The sequence below is a fragment of the Ascidiella aspersa genome, chromosome 8, assembly GCF_963924565.1.
Source record: "Ascidiella aspersa chromosome 8, kaAscAspe10.2, whole genome shotgun sequence".
NCBI classification, from domain to species: Eukaryota; Metazoa; Chordata; class Ascidiacea; order Phlebobranchia; family Ascidiidae; genus Ascidiella; species Ascidiella aspersa.
In genome coordinates, this window is record NC_139454.1 from 17,117,992 (window position 1) to 17,134,067 (window position 16,076).

The 16,076-nt window shown below is 44.5% G+C and overlaps 36 non-coding genes across 36 annotated transcripts; all 36 read left to right on the top strand.

The window, feature by feature from the left end:
• The first annotated feature begins 33 nt into the window (after positions 1 to 33).
• On the top strand, positions 34 to 115 carry Trnal-cag (transfer RNA leucine (anticodon CAG)). The gene has a single exon. It is a non-coding gene; the product is annotated as a tRNA-Leu (tRNA).
• A 218-nt stretch (positions 116 to 333) lies between these two features.
• Trnal-cag (transfer RNA leucine (anticodon CAG)) lies at positions 334 to 416 on the top strand. The gene has a single exon. It is a non-coding gene; the product is annotated as a tRNA-Leu (tRNA).
• Positions 417 to 633: 217 nt separating this feature from the next.
• Positions 634 to 717, top strand: Trnam-cau (transfer RNA methionine (anticodon CAU)). The gene has a single exon. It is a non-coding gene; the product is annotated as a tRNA-Met (tRNA).
• Positions 718 to 935: 218 nt separating this feature from the next.
• Trnal-cag (transfer RNA leucine (anticodon CAG)) lies at positions 936 to 1,018 on the top strand. The gene has a single exon. It is a non-coding gene; the product is annotated as a tRNA-Leu (tRNA).
• A 68-nt stretch (positions 1,019 to 1,086) lies between these two features.
• Trnal-cag (transfer RNA leucine (anticodon CAG)) lies at positions 1,087 to 1,168 on the top strand. The gene has a single exon. It is a non-coding gene; the product is annotated as a tRNA-Leu (tRNA).
• A 68-nt stretch (positions 1,169 to 1,236) lies between these two features.
• Trnal-cag (transfer RNA leucine (anticodon CAG)) lies at positions 1,237 to 1,319 on the top strand. The gene has a single exon. It is a non-coding gene; the product is annotated as a tRNA-Leu (tRNA).
• A 219-nt stretch (positions 1,320 to 1,538) lies between these two features.
• On the top strand, positions 1,539 to 1,621 carry Trnal-cag (transfer RNA leucine (anticodon CAG)). The gene has a single exon. It is a non-coding gene; the product is annotated as a tRNA-Leu (tRNA).
• Positions 1,622 to 2,291: 670 nt separating this feature from the next.
• Positions 2,292 to 2,374, top strand: Trnal-cag (transfer RNA leucine (anticodon CAG)). The gene has a single exon. It is a non-coding gene; the product is annotated as a tRNA-Leu (tRNA).
• A 68-nt stretch (positions 2,375 to 2,442) lies between these two features.
• Positions 2,443 to 2,525, top strand: Trnal-cag (transfer RNA leucine (anticodon CAG)). Its single transcript has one exon. It is a non-coding gene; the product is annotated as a tRNA-Leu (tRNA).
• A 218-nt stretch (positions 2,526 to 2,743) lies between these two features.
• Trnal-cag (transfer RNA leucine (anticodon CAG)) lies at positions 2,744 to 2,826 on the top strand. The gene has a single exon. It is a non-coding gene; the product is annotated as a tRNA-Leu (tRNA).
• Positions 2,827 to 2,894: 68 nt separating this feature from the next.
• Trnal-cag (transfer RNA leucine (anticodon CAG)) lies at positions 2,895 to 2,976 on the top strand. Its single transcript has one exon. It is a non-coding gene; the product is annotated as a tRNA-Leu (tRNA).
• A 218-nt stretch (positions 2,977 to 3,194) lies between these two features.
• On the top strand, positions 3,195 to 3,277 carry Trnal-cag (transfer RNA leucine (anticodon CAG)). The gene has a single exon. It is a non-coding gene; the product is annotated as a tRNA-Leu (tRNA).
• A 217-nt stretch (positions 3,278 to 3,494) lies between these two features.
• Trnam-cau (transfer RNA methionine (anticodon CAU)) lies at positions 3,495 to 3,578 on the top strand. The gene has a single exon. It is a non-coding gene; the product is annotated as a tRNA-Met (tRNA).
• Positions 3,579 to 3,796: 218 nt separating this feature from the next.
• Trnal-cag (transfer RNA leucine (anticodon CAG)) lies at positions 3,797 to 3,879 on the top strand. Its single transcript has one exon. It is a non-coding gene; the product is annotated as a tRNA-Leu (tRNA).
• A 68-nt stretch (positions 3,880 to 3,947) lies between these two features.
• Trnal-cag (transfer RNA leucine (anticodon CAG)) lies at positions 3,948 to 4,029 on the top strand. Its single transcript has one exon. It is a non-coding gene; the product is annotated as a tRNA-Leu (tRNA).
• Positions 4,030 to 4,848: 819 nt separating this feature from the next.
• Positions 4,849 to 4,931, top strand: Trnal-cag (transfer RNA leucine (anticodon CAG)). Its single transcript has one exon. It is a non-coding gene; the product is annotated as a tRNA-Leu (tRNA).
• Positions 4,932 to 5,150: 219 nt separating this feature from the next.
• Trnal-cag (transfer RNA leucine (anticodon CAG)) lies at positions 5,151 to 5,233 on the top strand. The gene has a single exon. It is a non-coding gene; the product is annotated as a tRNA-Leu (tRNA).
• Positions 5,234 to 5,903: 670 nt separating this feature from the next.
• Trnal-cag (transfer RNA leucine (anticodon CAG)) lies at positions 5,904 to 5,986 on the top strand. Its single transcript has one exon. It is a non-coding gene; the product is annotated as a tRNA-Leu (tRNA).
• A 368-nt stretch (positions 5,987 to 6,354) lies between these two features.
• Trnal-cag (transfer RNA leucine (anticodon CAG)) lies at positions 6,355 to 6,437 on the top strand. Its single transcript has one exon. It is a non-coding gene; the product is annotated as a tRNA-Leu (tRNA).
• A 218-nt stretch (positions 6,438 to 6,655) lies between these two features.
• On the top strand, positions 6,656 to 6,739 carry Trnal-cag (transfer RNA leucine (anticodon CAG)). Its single transcript has one exon. It is a non-coding gene; the product is annotated as a tRNA-Leu (tRNA).
• An 820-nt stretch (positions 6,740 to 7,559) lies between these two features.
• Trnal-cag (transfer RNA leucine (anticodon CAG)) lies at positions 7,560 to 7,642 on the top strand. The gene has a single exon. It is a non-coding gene; the product is annotated as a tRNA-Leu (tRNA).
• Positions 7,643 to 8,160: 518 nt separating this feature from the next.
• Positions 8,161 to 8,243, top strand: Trnal-cag (transfer RNA leucine (anticodon CAG)). Its single transcript has one exon. It is a non-coding gene; the product is annotated as a tRNA-Leu (tRNA).
• Positions 8,244 to 8,463: 220 nt separating this feature from the next.
• On the top strand, positions 8,464 to 8,546 carry Trnal-cag (transfer RNA leucine (anticodon CAG)). Its single transcript has one exon. It is a non-coding gene; the product is annotated as a tRNA-Leu (tRNA).
• A 368-nt stretch (positions 8,547 to 8,914) lies between these two features.
• On the top strand, positions 8,915 to 8,997 carry Trnal-cag (transfer RNA leucine (anticodon CAG)). Its single transcript has one exon. It is a non-coding gene; the product is annotated as a tRNA-Leu (tRNA).
• Positions 8,998 to 9,666: 669 nt separating this feature from the next.
• On the top strand, positions 9,667 to 9,749 carry Trnal-cag (transfer RNA leucine (anticodon CAG)). Its single transcript has one exon. It is a non-coding gene; the product is annotated as a tRNA-Leu (tRNA).
• Positions 9,750 to 10,418: 669 nt separating this feature from the next.
• Trnal-cag (transfer RNA leucine (anticodon CAG)) lies at positions 10,419 to 10,501 on the top strand. The gene has a single exon. It is a non-coding gene; the product is annotated as a tRNA-Leu (tRNA).
• A 68-nt stretch (positions 10,502 to 10,569) lies between these two features.
• On the top strand, positions 10,570 to 10,651 carry Trnal-cag (transfer RNA leucine (anticodon CAG)). The gene has a single exon. It is a non-coding gene; the product is annotated as a tRNA-Leu (tRNA).
• A 218-nt stretch (positions 10,652 to 10,869) lies between these two features.
• On the top strand, positions 10,870 to 10,952 carry Trnal-cag (transfer RNA leucine (anticodon CAG)). Its single transcript has one exon. It is a non-coding gene; the product is annotated as a tRNA-Leu (tRNA).
• Positions 10,953 to 12,129: 1,177 nt separating this feature from the next.
• Trnal-cag (transfer RNA leucine (anticodon CAG)) lies at positions 12,130 to 12,212 on the top strand. Its single transcript has one exon. It is a non-coding gene; the product is annotated as a tRNA-Leu (tRNA).
• Positions 12,213 to 12,432: 220 nt separating this feature from the next.
• Trnal-cag (transfer RNA leucine (anticodon CAG)) lies at positions 12,433 to 12,515 on the top strand. Its single transcript has one exon. It is a non-coding gene; the product is annotated as a tRNA-Leu (tRNA).
• A 367-nt stretch (positions 12,516 to 12,882) lies between these two features.
• On the top strand, positions 12,883 to 12,965 carry Trnal-cag (transfer RNA leucine (anticodon CAG)). The gene has a single exon. It is a non-coding gene; the product is annotated as a tRNA-Leu (tRNA).
• A 669-nt stretch (positions 12,966 to 13,634) lies between these two features.
• Trnal-cag (transfer RNA leucine (anticodon CAG)) lies at positions 13,635 to 13,717 on the top strand. Its single transcript has one exon. It is a non-coding gene; the product is annotated as a tRNA-Leu (tRNA).
• Positions 13,718 to 13,936: 219 nt separating this feature from the next.
• Trnal-cag (transfer RNA leucine (anticodon CAG)) lies at positions 13,937 to 14,019 on the top strand. The gene has a single exon. It is a non-coding gene; the product is annotated as a tRNA-Leu (tRNA).
• A 520-nt stretch (positions 14,020 to 14,539) lies between these two features.
• On the top strand, positions 14,540 to 14,621 carry Trnal-cag (transfer RNA leucine (anticodon CAG)). The gene has a single exon. It is a non-coding gene; the product is annotated as a tRNA-Leu (tRNA).
• A 218-nt stretch (positions 14,622 to 14,839) lies between these two features.
• On the top strand, positions 14,840 to 14,922 carry Trnal-cag (transfer RNA leucine (anticodon CAG)). Its single transcript has one exon. It is a non-coding gene; the product is annotated as a tRNA-Leu (tRNA).
• A 670-nt stretch (positions 14,923 to 15,592) lies between these two features.
• Positions 15,593 to 15,675, top strand: Trnal-cag (transfer RNA leucine (anticodon CAG)). The gene has a single exon. It is a non-coding gene; the product is annotated as a tRNA-Leu (tRNA).
• Positions 15,676 to 16,076: the final 401 nt, after the last annotated feature.

Below are 16,076 nucleotides of genomic sequence, written 5' to 3' on the forward strand. Positions count from 1 at the left end.
TTACTTAAAGATTTCTTATCGTTCCACAAACAAGGCAGGATGGCCGAGTGGACTAAGGCGCTGCGTTCAGGTCGCACTCTCCCTTTAGGCGCGGGTTCGAATCCCGCTCCTGTCAATCTTATATTTTAGGTTTCATTTACAACAGTTTTTATACTTAAAGATTTCTTACTATTCGGCAAACAAGGCAGGAAGGCCGTGTGGTCTAAGGCGCTGCGTTCAGGTCGCAGTCTCCCCTTTAGGCGCGTTTTCGAATCCCGCACCTGTCAATCTTACATTTTATGTTTCAGTACACCAGTTTTTTTACTTGAAGATTTCTTATTATTCCACAAACAAGGCAGGATGGCCGAGTGGTCTAAGGCGCTGCGTTCAGGTCGCAGTCTCCCCTGGAGGCGCGGGTTCGAATCCCGCTCCTCTCAATATTACATTTTAGTATTCATTTAAAACTTTTTTTTGACTTAAAGATTTCTTATTATTCCACAAACAAGGCAAGATGGCCGAGTGATATAAGGCGCTGCGTTCAAGTCGCAGTCTCCCCTGGGAACGCTGGTTCGAATCCCGCTTCTGGCATTCTTTCATTTAAGTTTAATTTAAACAGTTTTTTTACTTGAAGATTTCCTACTATTCTGCAAACAATGCAGGATGGCCGAGTGGTCTAAGGCGCTGCGTTCATGTCGCAGTCTCCCCTGGAGGCGCGGGTTCGAATCCCGCTCCTGTCAATGTTAAATTTTAGTATTCATTTTGAACAGTTTTTTTACTTAAAGATTTCTTATTATTCCACAAACAAGGCAGGATGGCCGAGTGATATAAGGCACTGCGTTCAGGTCGCAGTTTCCCCTTTAGGCGCGTTTTCGAATCCCGCTCCTGTCAATCTTACATTTTAGGTTTCATTTACAACAGTTTTTAAACTTAAAGATTTTTTACTATTGCACAAACAAGGCAGGATGGCCGAGTGGTCTAATGCGCTGCGTTCAGGCCGCAGTCTCCCCTGGAGGCGCGGGTTCGAATCCCGCTCCTGTCAATGTTAAATTTTAGTATTCATTTTGAACAGTTTTTTTACCTAAAGATTTCTTATCGTTGCACAAACAAGGCAGGATGGCCGAGTGGACTAAGGCGCTGCGTTCAGGTCGCAGTCTCCCTTTAGGCGCGTGTTCGAATCCCGCTCCTGTCAATCTTATATTTTAGGTTTCATTTACAACAGTTTTTATACTTAAAGATTTCTTACTATTCGACAAACAAGGCAGGATGGCCGAGTGGTCTAAGGCGCTGCGTTCAGTTCGCAGTCTCCCCTGGAGGCGCGGGTTTGAATCCCGCTCCTGTCAATGTTACATTTTAGTATTCATTTAAAACTCTTTTTCTACTTAAAGATTTCCTGCTATTCTGCAAACAATACAGGATGGCCGAGTTCTCTAAGGCGCTGCGTTCAGGGGGCAGTCTCCCCTGGAGACGCGGGTTCGAATCCCGCTTCTGTCAATCTTACATTTTAGGTTTCAATTAAAACATTTTTTTCACTTGAAGTTTTATCACAATTCTACAAACAAGGCAGGATGGCCGAGTGGTCTAAGGCGCTGCGTTCAGATCGCAGTCTCCCCTGGAGGCGCCGGTTCAAATCCCGCTTCTGTCAATGTTACATTTTAGGTTTCATTTAAAACATTTTTTTTACTTGAAGATTTCTTACTATTCGACAAACAAGGCAGGATGGCCGAGTTTTCTAAGGCGCTGCGTTCAGGTCGCAGTCTCTCCTGGAGGCGCGGGTTCAAATCCCGCTTCTATCAATCTTACATTTTAGGTTTCAATTAAAACATTTTTTTCACTTGAAGTTTTACCACAATTCTACAAACAAGGCAGGATGGCCGAGTGGTCTAAGGCGCTGCGTTCAGGTCGCAGTCTCCCCCGTAGGCGCGTTTCGAATCCCGCTCCTGTCAATCTTACATTTTAGGTTTCATTGATAACAGTTTTTTTACTTGAAGATTTCCTACTATTCTGCAAACAAGGCAGGATGGCCGAGTACTCTAAGGCGCTCCTTTTGGGGGTAGTCTCCCCTGTAGGCGCGGGTTCGAATCCCGCTCCTGTCAATGTTACATTTTAGTATTCATTTAAAACTTTTTTTTGACTTAAATATTTCTTATTATTCCACAAACAAGGCAGGATGGCCGAGTGATATAAGGCGCTGCGTTCAGGTCGCAGTCTCCCCTTTAGGCGCGTTTTCGAATCCCGCTCCTGTCAATCTTACATTTTAGGTTTCATTTACAACAGTTTTTAAACTTAAAGATTTTTTACTATTGCACAAACAAGGCAGGATGGCCGAGTGGTCTAAGGCGCTGCGTTCAGGTCGCAGTCTCCCCTGGAGGCGCGGGTTCGAATCCCGCTCCTGTCAAACTTAAATTTTAGTATTCATTTTGAACAGTTTTTTTACTTAAAGATTTCTTATCGTTCCACAAACAAGGCAGGATGGCCGAGTGGACTAAGGCGCTGCGTTCAGGTCGCACTCTCCCCTGGAGGCGCGTGTTCGAATCCCGCTCCTGTCAATCTTATATTTTAGGTTTCATTTACAACAGTTTTTATACTTAAAGATTTCTTACTATTCGGCAAAAAAGGCAGGATGGCCGTGTGGTCTAAGGCGCTGCGTTCAGGTCGCAGTCTCCCCTTCAGGCGCGTTTTCGAATCCCGCACCTGTCAATCTTACGTTTTATGTTTCAGTACACCAGTTTTTTTACTTGAAGATTTCTTATTATTCCACAAGCAAGGCAGGATGGCCGAGTGGTCTAAGGCGCTGCGTTCAGGTCGCAGTCTCCCCTGGAGGCGCGGGTTCGAATCCCGCTCCTGTCAAAGTTAAATTTTAGTATTCATTTTGAACAGTTCTTTTACTTAAAGATTTCTTATCGTTCCACAAACAAGGCAGGATGGCCGAGTGGACTAAGGCGCTGCGTTCAGGTCGCACTCTCCCTTTAGGCGCGGGTTCGAATCCCGCTCCTGTCAATCTTATATTTTAGGTTTCATTTACAACAGTTTTTATACTTAAAGATTTCTTACTATTCGGCAAACAAGGCAGGAAGGCCGTGTGGTCTAAGGCGCTGCGTTCAGGTCGCAGTCTCCCCTTTAGGCGCGTTTTCGAATCCCGCACCTGTCAATCTTACATTTTATGTTTCAGTACACCAGTTTTTTTACTTGAAGATTTCTTATTATTCCACAAACAAGGCAGGATGGCCGAGTGGTCTAAGGCGCTGCGTTCAGGTCGCAGTCTCCCCTGGAGGCGCGGGTTCGAATCCCGCTCCTCTCAATATTACATTTTAGTATTCATTTAAAACTTTTTTTTGACTTAAAGATTTCTTATTATTCCACAAACAAGGCAAGATGGCCGAGTGATATAAGGCGCTGCGTTCAAGTCGCAGTCTCCCCTGGGAACGCTGGTTCGAATCCCGCTTCTGGCATTCTTTCATTTAAGTTTAATTTAAACAGTTTTTTTACTTGAAGATTTCCTACTATTCTGCAAACAATGCAGGATGGCCGAGTGGTCTAAGGCGCTGCGTTCATGTCGCAGTCTCCCCTGGAGGCGCGGGTTCGAATCCCGCTCCTGTCAATGTTAAATTTTAGTATTCATTTTGAACAGTTTTTTTACTTAAAGATTTCTTATTATTCCACAAACAAGGCAGGATGGCCGAGTGATATAAGGCACTGCGTTCAGGTCGCAGTTTCCCCTTTAGGCGCGTTTTCGAATCCCGCTCCTGTCAATCTTACATTTTAGGTTTCATTTACAACAGTTTTTAAACTTAAAGATTTTTTACTATTGCACAAACAAGGCAGGATGGCCGAGTGGTCTAATGCGCTGCGTTCAGGCCGCAGTCTCCCCTGGAGGCGCGGGTTCGAATCCCGCTCCTGTCAATGTTAAATTTTAGTATTCATTTTGAACAGTTTTTTTACTTAAAGATTTCTTATCGTTGCACAAACAAGGCAGGATGGCCGAGTGGACTAAGGCGCTGCGTTCAGGTCGCAGTCTCCCTTTAGGCGCGTGTTCGAATCCCGCTCCTGTCAATCTTATATTTTAGGTTTCATTTACAACAGTTTTTATACTTAAATATTTCTTACTATTCGGCAAACAAGGCAGGATGGCCGTGTGGTCTAAGGCGCTGCGTTCAGGTCGCAGTCTCCCGTTTAGGCGCGTTTTCGAATCCCGCTCCTGTCAATCTTACATTTTATGTTTCAGTACACCAGTATTTTTACTTGAAGATTTCTTATTATTCCACAAACAAGGCAGGATGGCCGAGTGATATAAGGCGCTGCGTTCAGGTCGCAGTCTCCCCTGGGAGCGCTGGTTCGAATCCCGCTTCTGGCATTCTTACATTTTAGGTTTAATTTAAACAGTTTTTTTACTTGAAGATTTCCTACTATTCTGCAAACAATGCAGGATGGCCGAGTGGTCTAAGGCGCTGCGTTCAGGTCGCACTCTCCCCCGGAGGCGCGCTTCGAATCCCGCTCCTGTCAATCTTACATTTTAGGTTTCATTTATAACAGTTTTTTTACTTGAAGATTTCTTACTATTCTGCAAACAAGGCAGGATGGCCGAGTACTCTAAGGCGCTCCTTTCGTGGGCAGTCTCCCCTGGAGGCGCGGGTTCGAATCCCGCTCCTGTCAATGTTACATTTTAGTATTCCTTTGAAACTTTTTTTCTACTTAAAGATTTCTTATTATTCCACAAACAAGGCAGGATGGCCGAGTGATATAAGGCGCTGCGTTCAGGTCGCAGTCTCCCCTTTAAGCGCGTTTTCGAATCCCGCTCCTGTCAATCTTACATTTTAGGTTTCATTTACAACAGTTTTTATACTTAAAGATTTCTTACTATTCGACAAACAAGGCAGGATGGCCGAGTGGTCTAAGGCGCTGCGTTCAGTTCGCAGTCTCCCCTGGAGGCGCGGGTTTGAATCCCGCTCCTGTCAATGTTACATTTTAGTATTCATTTAAATCTCTTTTTCTACTTAAAGATTTCCTGCTATTCTGCAAACAATACAGGATGGCCGAGTTCTCTAAGGCGCTGCGTTCAGGGGGCAGTCTCCCCTGGAGACGCGGGTTCGAATCCCGCTTCTGTCAATCTTACATTTTAGGTTTTAATTAAAACATTTTTTTCACTTGAAGTTTTATCACAATTCTACAAACAAGGCAGGATGGCCGAGTGGTCTAAGGCGCTGCGTTCAGATCGCAGTCTCCCCTGGAGGCGCCGGTTCAAATCCCGCTTCTGTCAATGTTACATTTTAGGTTTCATTTAAAACATTTTTTTTACTTGAAGATTTCTTACTATTCGACAAACAAGGCAGGATGGCCGAGTTTTCTAAGGCGCTGCGTTCAGGTCGCAGTCTCTCCTGGAGGCGCGGGTTCAAATCCCGCTTCTATCAATCTTACATTTTAGGTTTCAATTAAAACATTTTTTTCACTTGAAGTTTTACCACAATTCTACAAACAAGGCAGGATGGCCGAGTGGTCTAAGGCGCTGCGTTCAGGTCGCAGTCTCCCCCGTAGGCGCGTTTCGAATCCCGCTCCTGTCAATCTTACATTTTAGGTTTCATTTATAACAGTTTTTTTACTTGAAGATTTCCTACTATTCTGCAAACAAGGCAGGATGGCCGATTACTCTAAGGCGCTCCTTTTGGGGGTAGTCTCCCCTGTAGGCGCGGGTTCGAATCCCGCTCCTGTCAATGTTACATTTTAGTATTCATTTAAAACTTTTTTTTGACTTAAATATTTCTTATTATTCCACAAACAAGGCAGGATGGCCGAGTGATATAAGGCGCTGCGTTCAGGTCGCAGTCTCCCCTTTAGGCGCGTTTTCGAATCCCGCTCCTGTTAATCTTACATTTTAGGTTTCATTTACAACAGTTTTTAAACTTAAAGATTTTTTACTATTGCACAAAAAAGGCAGGATGGCCGAGTGGTCTAAGGCGCTGCGTTCAGGTCGCAGTCTCCCCTGGAGGCGCGGGTTCGAATCCCGCTCCTGTCAAAGTTAAATTTTAGTATTCATTTTGAACAGTTTTTTTACTTAAAGATTTCTTATCGTTCCACAAACAAGGCAGGATGGCCGAGTGGACTAAGGCGCTGCGTTCAGGTCGCAGTCTCCCTTTAGGCGCGTGTTCGAATTCCGCGACTGTCAATCTTATATTTTAGGTTTCATTTACAACAGTTTTTATACTTAAAGATTTCTTACTATTCGGCAAACACAGCAGGATGGCCGTGTGGTCTAAGGCGCTGCGTTCAGGTCGCAGTCTCCCCTTTAGGCGCGTTTTCGAATCCCGCTCCTGTCAATCTTACATTTTATGTTTCAGTACACCAGTTTTTTTACTTGAAGATTTCTTATTATTCCACAAACAAGGCAGGATGGCCGAGTGGTCTAAGGCGCTGCGTTCAGGTCGCAGTCTCCCCTGGAGGCGCGGGTTCGAAACCCGCTCCTGTCAATATTACATTTTAGTATTCATTTAAAAATTTTTTTTTACTTAAAGATTTCTTATTATTCCACAAACAAGGCAGGAAGGCCGAGTGATATAAGGCGCTGCGTTCAAGTCGCAGTCTCCCCTGGGAGCGCTGGTTCGAATCCCGCTTCTGGCATTCTAACATTTTAGGTTTAATTTAAACAGTTTTTTTACTTGAAGATTTCCTACTATTCTGCAAACAATGCAGGATGGCCGAGTGGTTCAATGCGCTGCGTTCAGGTCGCAGTCTCCCCTGGAGGCGCGGGTTCGAATCCCGCTCCTGTCAATGTTAAATTTTAGTATTCATTTTGAACAGTTTTTTTACTTAAAGATTTCTTATTATTCCACAAACAAGGCAGGATGGCCGAGTGATATAAGGCACTGCGTTCAGGTCGCAGTTTCCCCTTTAGGCGCGTTTTCGAATCCCGCTCCTGTCAATCTTACATTTTAGGTTTCAATTAAAACATTTTTTTCACTTGAAGTTATACCACAATTCTACAAACAAGGCAGGATGGCCGAGTGGTCTAAGGCGCAGCGTTCAGGTCACAGTCTCCCCTGGAGGCGCCGGTTCGAATCCCGCTTATGTCAATGTTACATTTTAGGTTTCATTTAAAACATTTTTTTTACTTGAAGATTTCCTACTATTCGACAAACAAGGCAGGATGGCCGAGTGGTCTAAGGCGCTGCGTTCAGGTCGCAGTCTCCCCCGGAGGCGCGCTTCGAATCCCGCTCCTGTCAATCTTACATTTTAGGTTTCATTTTTAACAGTTTTTTTACTTGAAGATTTCTTACTATCCTGCAAACAAGGCAGGATGGCCGAGTACTTTAAGGCGCTCCTTTCGGGGTGCAGTCTCCCCTGGAGGCGCGGGTTCGAATCCCGCTCCTGTCAATGTTACATTTTAGTATTCATTTGAAACTTTTTTTTACTTAAATATTTCTTATTATTCCACAAACAAGGCAGGATGGCCGAGTGATATAAGGCTCTGCGTTCAGGTCGCAGTCTCCCCTTTAAGCGCGTTTTCGAATCCCGCTCCTGTCAATCTTACATTTTAGGTTTCATTTACAACAGTTTTTATACTTAAAGATTTTTTACTATTGCACAAATAAGGCAGGATGGCCGAGTGGTCTAATGCGCTGCGTTCAGGTCGCAGTCTCCCCTGGAGGCGCGGGTTCGAATCCCGCTTCTGTCAATCTTACATTTTAGGTTTCATTTACAACAGTTTTTATGCTTAAAGATTTCTTACTATTCGGCAAACAAGGCAGGATGGCCGTGTGGTCTAAGGCGCTGCGTTCAGGTCGCAGTCTCACCTTTAGGCGCGTTTTCGAATCCCGCTGCTGTCAATCTTACATTTTATGTTTCAGTACACCAGTTTCTTTACTTGAAGATTTCTTATTATTCCACAAACAAGGCAGGATGGCCGAGTGGTCTAAGGCGCTTGGTTCAGGTCGCAGTCTCCCTTTAGGCGCGTGTTCGAATCCCGCTCCTGTCAATCTTACATTTTAGGTTTCATTTACAACAGTTTTTATGCTTAAAGATTTCTTACTATTCGGCAAACAAGGCAGGATGGCCGTGTGGTCTAAGGCGCTGCGTTCAGGTCGCAGTCTCACCTTTAGGCGCGTTTTCGAATCCCGCTCCTGTCAATCTTACATTTTATGTTTCAGTACACCAGTTTCTTTACTTGAAGATTTCTTATTATTCCACAAACAAGGCAGGATGGCCGAGTGGTCTAAGGCGCTGCGTTCAGGTCGCAGTCTCCCCTGGAGGCGCGGGTTCGAATCCCGCTCCTGTCAATGTTACATATTAGTATTCATTTAAAACTTTTTTTCTACTTAAAGATTTCCTGCTATTCTGCAAACAATGCAGGATGGCCGAGTTCTCTAAGGCGCTGCGTTCAGGGGGCAGTTTTCCCTTGAATGCGCGGGTTCGAATCCCGCTTCTATCAATCTTACATTTTAGGTTTCAATTAAAACAGTTTTTAAACTTAAAGATGTTTTACTATTGCACAAACAAGGCAGGATGGCCGAGTGGTCTAAGGCGCTGCGTTCAGGCCGCAGTCTCCCCTCGAGGCGCGGGTTCGAATCCCGCTCCTGTCAATGTTAAATTTTAGTATTCATTTTGAACAGTTTTTTTACTTAAAGATTTCTTATCGTTCCACAAACAAGGCAGGATCGCCGAGTGGACTAAGGCGCTGCGTTCAGGTCGCAGTCTCTCTTTAGGCGCGTGTTCGAATCCCGCTCCTGTCAATCTTATATTTTAGGTTACATTTACAACAGTTTTTATACTTAAAGATTTCTTACTATTCGGCAAACAAGGCAGGATGGCCGTGTGGTCTAAGGCGCTGCGTTCAGGTCGCAGTCTGCCCTTTAGGCGCGTTTTCGAATCCCGCTCCTGTCAATCTTACATTTTATCTTTCAGTACACCAGTTTTTTTACTTGAAGATTTGTTATTATTCCACAAACAAGGCAGGATGGCCGAGTGGTCTAAGGCGCTGCGTTCAGGTCGCAGTCTCCCCTGGAGGCGCGGGTTCGAATCCCGCTCCTGTCAATGTTACATTTTAGTATTCATTTAAAACTTTTTTTTTACTTAAAGATTTCTTATTATTCCACAAACAAGGCAGGATGGCCGAGTGATATAAGCCGCGGCGTTCAGGTCGCAGTCTCCCCTGGGAGCGCTGGTTCGAATCCCGCTTCTGGCATTCTTACATTTTAGGTTTAATCTAAACAGTTTTTTTACTTGAAGATTTCCTACTATTCTGCAAACAAGGCAGGATGGCCGAGTGGTCTAAGGCGCTGCGTTCAGGTCGCAGTCTCCCCCGGAGGCGCGCTTCGAATCCCGCTCCTGTCAATCTTACATTTTAGGTTTCATTTATAACAGTTTTTTTACTTGAAGATTTCTTACCATTCTGCAAACAAGGCAGGATGGCCGAGTACTCTAAGGCGGTCCTTTCGTGGGCAGTCTACCCTGGAGGCGCGGGTTCGAATCCCGCTCGTGTCAATGTTACATTTTAGTATTCCTTTGAAACTTTTTTTTTACTTAAAGATTTCTTATTATTCCACAAACAAGGCAGGATGGCCTAGTGATATAAGGCGCTGCGTTCAGGTCGCAGTCTCCCCTTTAAGCGCGTTTTCGAATCCCGCTCCTGTCAATCTTACATTTTAGGTTTCATTTACAACAGTTTTTATACTTAAAGATTTCTTACTATTCGACAAACAAGGCAGGATGGCCGAGTGGTCTAAGGCGCTGCGTTCAGGTCGCAGTCTCCCCTGGAGGCGCGGGTTCGAATCCAGCTCCTGTCAATGTTACATTTTAGTATTCATTTAAAACTTTTTTTCTACTTAAAGATTTCCTGCTATTCTGCAAACAATGCAGGATGGCCGAGTTTTCTAAGGCGCTGCGTTCAGGGGAGTTTTCCCTTGAATGCGCGGGTTCGAATCCCGCTTCTATCAATCTTACATTTTAGGTTTCAATTAAAACATTTTTTTCACTTGAAGTTTTACCACAATTCTACAAACAAGGCAGGATGGCCGAGTGGTCTAAGACGCTGCGTTCAGGTCGCAGTCTCCCCCGTAGGCGCGTTTCGAATCCCGCTCCTGTTAATCTTACATTTTAGGTTTCATTTATAACAGTTTTTTTACTTGAAGATTTCCTACTATTCTGCAAACAACGCAGGATGGCCGAGTACTCTAAGGCGCTCCTTTCGGGGGAAGTCTCCCCTGTAGGCGCGGGTTCGAATCCCGCTCCTGTCAATGTTACATTTTAGTATTCATTTAAAACTTTTTTTTGACTTAAATATTTCTTATTATTCCACAAACAAGGCAGGATGGCCGAGTGATATAAGGTGCTGCGTTCAGGTCGCAGTCTCCCCTTTAGGCGCGTTTTCGAATCCCGCTCCTGTTAATCTTACATTTTAGGTTTCATTTACAACAGTTTTTAAACTTAAAGATTTTTTACTATTGCACAAACAAGGCAGGATGGCCGAGTGGTCTAAGGCGCTGCGTTCAGGTCGCAATCTCCCCTGGAGGCGCGGGTTCGAATCCCGCTCCTGTCAAAGTTAAATTTTAGTATTCATTTTGAACAGTTTTTTTACTTAAAGATTTCTTATCGTTCCACAAACAAGGCAGGATGGCCGAGTGGACTAAGGCGCTGCGTTCAGGTCGCAGTCTCCCTTTAGGCGCGTGTTCGAATCCCGCTTCTGTCAATCTTATATTTTAGGTTTCATTTACAACAGTTTTTATACTTAAAGATTTCTTACTATTCGGCAAACACAGCAGGATGGCCGTGTGGTCTAAGGCGCTGCGTTCAGGTCGCAGTCTCCCCTTTAGGCGCGTTTTCGAATCCCGCTCCTGTCAATCTTACATTTTATGTTTCAGTACACCAGTTTTTTTACTTGAAGATTTCTTATTATTCCACAAACAAGGCAGGATGGCCGAGTGGTCTAAGGCGCTGCGTTCAGGTCGCAGTCTCCCCTGGAGGCGCGGGTTCGAAACCCGCTCCTGTCAATATTACATTTTAGTATTCATTTAAAATTTTTTTTTACTTAAAGATTTCTTATTATTCCACAAACAAGGCAGGAAGGCCGAGTGATATAAGGCGCTGCGTTCAAGTCGCAGTCTCCCCTGGGAGCGCTGGTTCGAATCCCGCTTCTGGCATTCTAACATTTTAGGTTTAATTTAAACAGTTTTTTTACTTGAAGATTTCCTACTATTCTGCAAACAATGCAGGATGGCCGAGTGGTCTAATGCGCTGCGTTCAGGTCGCAGTCTCCCCTCGAGGCGCGGGTTCGAATCCCGCTCCTGTCAATGTTAAATTTTAGTATTCATTTTGAACAGTTTTTTTACTTAAAGATTTCTTATTATTCCACAAACAAGGCAGGATGGCCGAGTGATATAAGGCACTGCGTTCAGGTCGCAGTTTCCCCTTTAGGCGCGTTTTCGAATCCCGCTCCTGTCAATCTTACATTTTAGGTTTCAATTAAAACATTTTTTTCACTTGAAGTTTTACCACAATTCTACAAACAAGGCAGGGTGGCCGAGTGGTCTAAGGCGCAGCGTTCAGGTCGCAGTCTCCCCTGGAGGCGCCGGTTCGAATCCCGCTTCTGTCCATGTTACATTTTAGGTTTCATTTAAAACATTTTTTTTACTTGAAGACTTCCTACTATTCGACAAACAAGGCAGGATGGCCGAGTGGTCTAAGGCGCTGCGTTCAGGTCGCAGTCTCCCCCGGAGGCGCGCTTCGAATCCCGCTCCTGTCAATCTTACATTTTAGGTTTCATTTTTAACAGTTTTTTTACTTGAAGATTTCTTACTATCCTGTTAAATTTTAGTATTCATTTTGAACAGTTTTTTACTTAAAGATTTCTTATCGTTCCACAAACAAGACAGGATGGCCGATTGGACTAAGGCGCTTGGTTCAGGTCGCAGTCTCCCTTTAGGCGCGTGTTCGAATCCCGCTCCTGTCAATCTTACATTTTAGGTTTCATTTACAACAGTTTTTATGCTTAAAGATTTCTTACTATTCGGCAAACAAGGCAGGATGGCCGTGTGGTCTAAGGCGCTGCGTTCAGGTCGCAGTCTCACCTTTAGGCGCGTTTTCGAATCCCGCTCCTGTCAATCTTACATTTTATGTTTCAGTACACCAGTTTCTTTACTTGAAGATTTCTTATTATTCCACAAACAAGGCAGGATGGCCGAGTGGTCTAAGGCGCTGCGTTCAGGTCGCAGTCTCCCCTGGAGGCGCGGATTCGAATCACGCTCTTGTCAATGTTACATTTTAGTATTCATTTAAAACTTTTTTTCTACTTAAAGATTTCCTGCTATTCTGCAAACAATGCAGGATGGCCGAGTTCTCTAAGGCGCTGCGTTCAGGGGGCAGTTTTCCCTTGAATGCGCGGGTTCGAATCCCGCTTCTATCAATCTTACATTTTAGGTTTCAATTAAAACAGTTTTTAAACTTAAAGATGTTTTACTAATGCACAAACAAGGCAGGATGGCCGAGTGGTCTAAGGCGCTGCGTTCAGGCCGCAGTCTACCCTGGAGGCGCGGGTTCGAATCCCGCTCCTGTCAATGTTAAATTTTAGTATTCATTTTGAACAGTTTTTTTACTTAAAGATTTCTTATCGTTCCACAAACAAGGCAGGATCGCCGAGTGGACTAAGGCGCTGCGTTCAGGTCGCAGTCTCCCTTTAGGCGCGTGTTCGAATCCCGCTCCTGTCAATCTTATATTTTAGGTTTCATTTACAACAGTTTTTATACTTAAAGATTTCTTACTATTCGGCAAGCAAGGCAGGATGGCCGTGTGGTCTAAGGCGCTGTGTTCAGGTCGCAGTCTGCCCTTTAGACGCGTTTTCGAATCCCGCTCCTGTCAATCTTACATTTTATGTTTCAGTACACCAGTTTTTTACTTGAAGATTTGTTATTATTCCACAAACAAGGCAGGATGGCCGAGTGGTCTAAGGCGCTGCGTTCAGGTCGCAGTCTCCCCTGGAGGCGCGGGTTCGAATCCCGCTCCTGTCAATGTTACATTTTAGTATTCATTTAAAACTTTTTTTTTACTTAAAGATTTCTTATTATTCCACAAACAAGGCAGGATGGCCGAGTGATATAAGCCGCTACGTTCAGGTCGCAGTCTCCCCTGGGAGCGCTGGTTCGAATCCCGCTTCTGGCATTCTTACATTTTAGGTTTAATCTAAACAGTTTTTTTACTTGAAGATTTCCTACTATTCTGCAAACAATGCAGGATGGCCGAGTGGTCTAAGGCGCTGCGTTCAGGTCGCAGTCTCCCCCGTAGGCGCGCTTCGAATCCCGCTCCTGTCAATCTTACATTTTAGGTTTCATTTATAACAGTTTTTTTACTTGAAGATTTCTTACCATTCTGCAAACAAGGCAGGATGGCCGAGTACTCTAAGGCGCTCCTTTCGTGGGCAGTCTCCCCTGGAGGCGCGGGTTCGAATCCCGCTCCTGTCAATCTTACATTTTAGTATTCCTTTGAAACTTTTTTTTTACTTAAAGATTTCTTATTATTCCACAAACAAGGCAGGATGGCCGAGTGATATAAGGCGCTGCGTTCAGGTGGCAGTCTCCCCTTTAAGCGCGTTTTCGAATCCCGCTCCTGTCAATCTTACATTTTAGGTTTCATTTACAACAGTTTTTATACTTAAAGATTTCTTACTATTAGACCAACAAGGCAGGATGGCCGAGTGGTCTAAGGCGCTGCGTTCAGGTCGCAGTCTCCCCTGGAGGCGCGGGTTCGAATCCCGCTCCTGTCAATGTTACATTTTAGTATTCATTTAAAACTTTTTTTCTACTTAAAGATTTCCTGCTATTCTGCAAACTATACAGGATGGCCGAGTTCTCTAAGGCGCTGCGTTCAGGGGGCAGTCTCCCCTGGAGACGCGAGTTCGAATCCCGCTCCTGTCAATCTTACATTTTAGATTTCAATTAAAACATTTTTTTCACTTGAAGTTTTATCACAATTCTACAAACAAGGCAGGATGGCCGAGTGGTCTAAGGCGCTGCGTTCAGATCGCAGTCTCCCCTGGAGGCGCCGGTTCAAATCCCGCTTCTGTCAATGTTACATTTTAGGTTTCATTTAAAACATTTTTTTTACTTGAAGATTTCTTACTATTCCGCAAACAAGGCAGGATCGCCGAGTGCTCTAAGGCGCTGCGTTCAGGGGGCAGTCTCCCCTGGAGGCGCGGGTTCGAATCCCGCTCCTGTCAATCTTACATTTTAGGTTTCATTTACAACAGTTGGTTTAATTGAAGATTTCTTACCATTATTCAAACAAGGCAGGATCGCCGAGTGTTATAAGGCGCTGCGTTCAGCTCGCAGTCTCCCCTGGGAGCGAGGGTTCGAATCCCGCTTCTGGCATTCTTACATTTTAGGTTTAATTTAAACAGTTTTTTTACTTGAAGATTTCTTACTATTCTGCAAACAATGCAGGATGGCCGAGTGGTCTAAGGCGATGCGTTCAGGTCGCAGTCTTCCCTGGAGGCGTTGGTTCGAATCCCGCTCCTGTCAAAGTTAAATTTTAGTATTCATTTTGAACAGTTTTTTTACTTAAAGATTTCTTATCGTTCCACAAACAAGGCAGGATGGCCGAGTGGACTAAGGCGCTGCGTTCAGGTCGCAGTCTCCCTTTAGGCGCGTGTTCGAATCCCGCTTCTGTCAATCTTATATTTTAGGTTTCATTTACAACAGTTTTTATACTTAAAGATTTCTTACTATTCGGCAAACACAGCAGGATGGCCTTGTGGTCTAAGGCGCTGCGTTCAGGTCGCAGTCTCCTCTTTAGGCGCGTTTTCGAATCCCGCTCCTGTCAATCTTACATTTTATGTTTCAGTACACCAGTTTTTTTACTTGAAGATTTCTTATTATTCCACAAACAAGGCAGGATGGCCGAGTGGTCTAAGGCGCTGCGTTCAGGTCGCAGTCTCCCCTGGAGGCGCGGGTTCGAAACCCGCTCCTGTCAATATTACATTTTAGTATTCATTTAAAACTTTTTTTTTACTTAAAGATTTCTTATTATTCCACAAACAAGGCAGGATGGAAGAGTGATATAAGGCACTGCGTTCAGGTCGCAGTTTCCCCTTTAGGCGCGTTTTCGAATCCCGCTACTGTCAATCTTACATTTTAGGTTTCAATTAAAACATTTTTTTCACTTGAAGTTTTACCACAATTCTACAAACAAGGCAGGGTGGCCGAGTGGTCTAAGGCGCAGCGTTCAGTTCGCAGTCTCCCCTGGAGGCGCCGGTTCGAATCCCGCTTCTGTCAATGTTACATTTTAGGTTTCATTTAAAACATTTTTTTTACTTGAAGATTTCCTACTATTCGACAAACAAGGCAGGATGGCCGAGTGGTCTAAGGCGCTGCGTTCAGGTCGCAGTCTCCCCCGGAGGCGCGCTTCGAATCACGCTCCTGTCAATCTTACATTTTAGGTTTCATTTTTAACAGTTTTTTTACTTGAAGATTTCTTACTATCCTGCAAACAAGGCAGGATGGCCGAGTACTCTAAGGCGCTCCTTTCGGGGTGCAGTCTCACCTTTAGGCGCGTTTTCGAATCCCGCTCCTGTCAATCTTACATTTTATGTTTCAGTACACCAGTTTCTTTACTTGAAGATTTCTTATTATTCCACAAACAAGGCAGGATGGCCGAGTGGTCTAAGGCGCTGCGTTCAGGTCGCAGTCTCCCCAGGAGGCGCGGGTTCGAATCCCGCTCCTGTCAATGTTACATTTTAGTATTCATTTAAAACTTTTTTCTACTTAAAGATTTCCTGCTATTCTGCAAACAATGCAGGATGGCCGAGTTCTCTAAGGCGCTGCGTTCAGGGGGCAGTTTTCCCTTGAATGCGCGGGTTCGAATCCCGCTTCTATCAATCTTACATTTTAGGTTTCAATTAAAACATTTTTTTCACTTGAAGTTTTACCACAATTCTACAAACAAGGCAGGATGGCCGAGTGGTCTAAGGCGCTGCGTTCAGGTCGCAGTCTCCCCCGTAGGCGCGTTTCGAATCCCGCTCCTGTCAATCTTACATTTTAGGTGTCATTTATAACAGTTTTTTTACTTGAAGATTTCCTACTATTCTGCAAACAAGGCAGGATGGCCGAGTACTCTAAGCCGCTCCT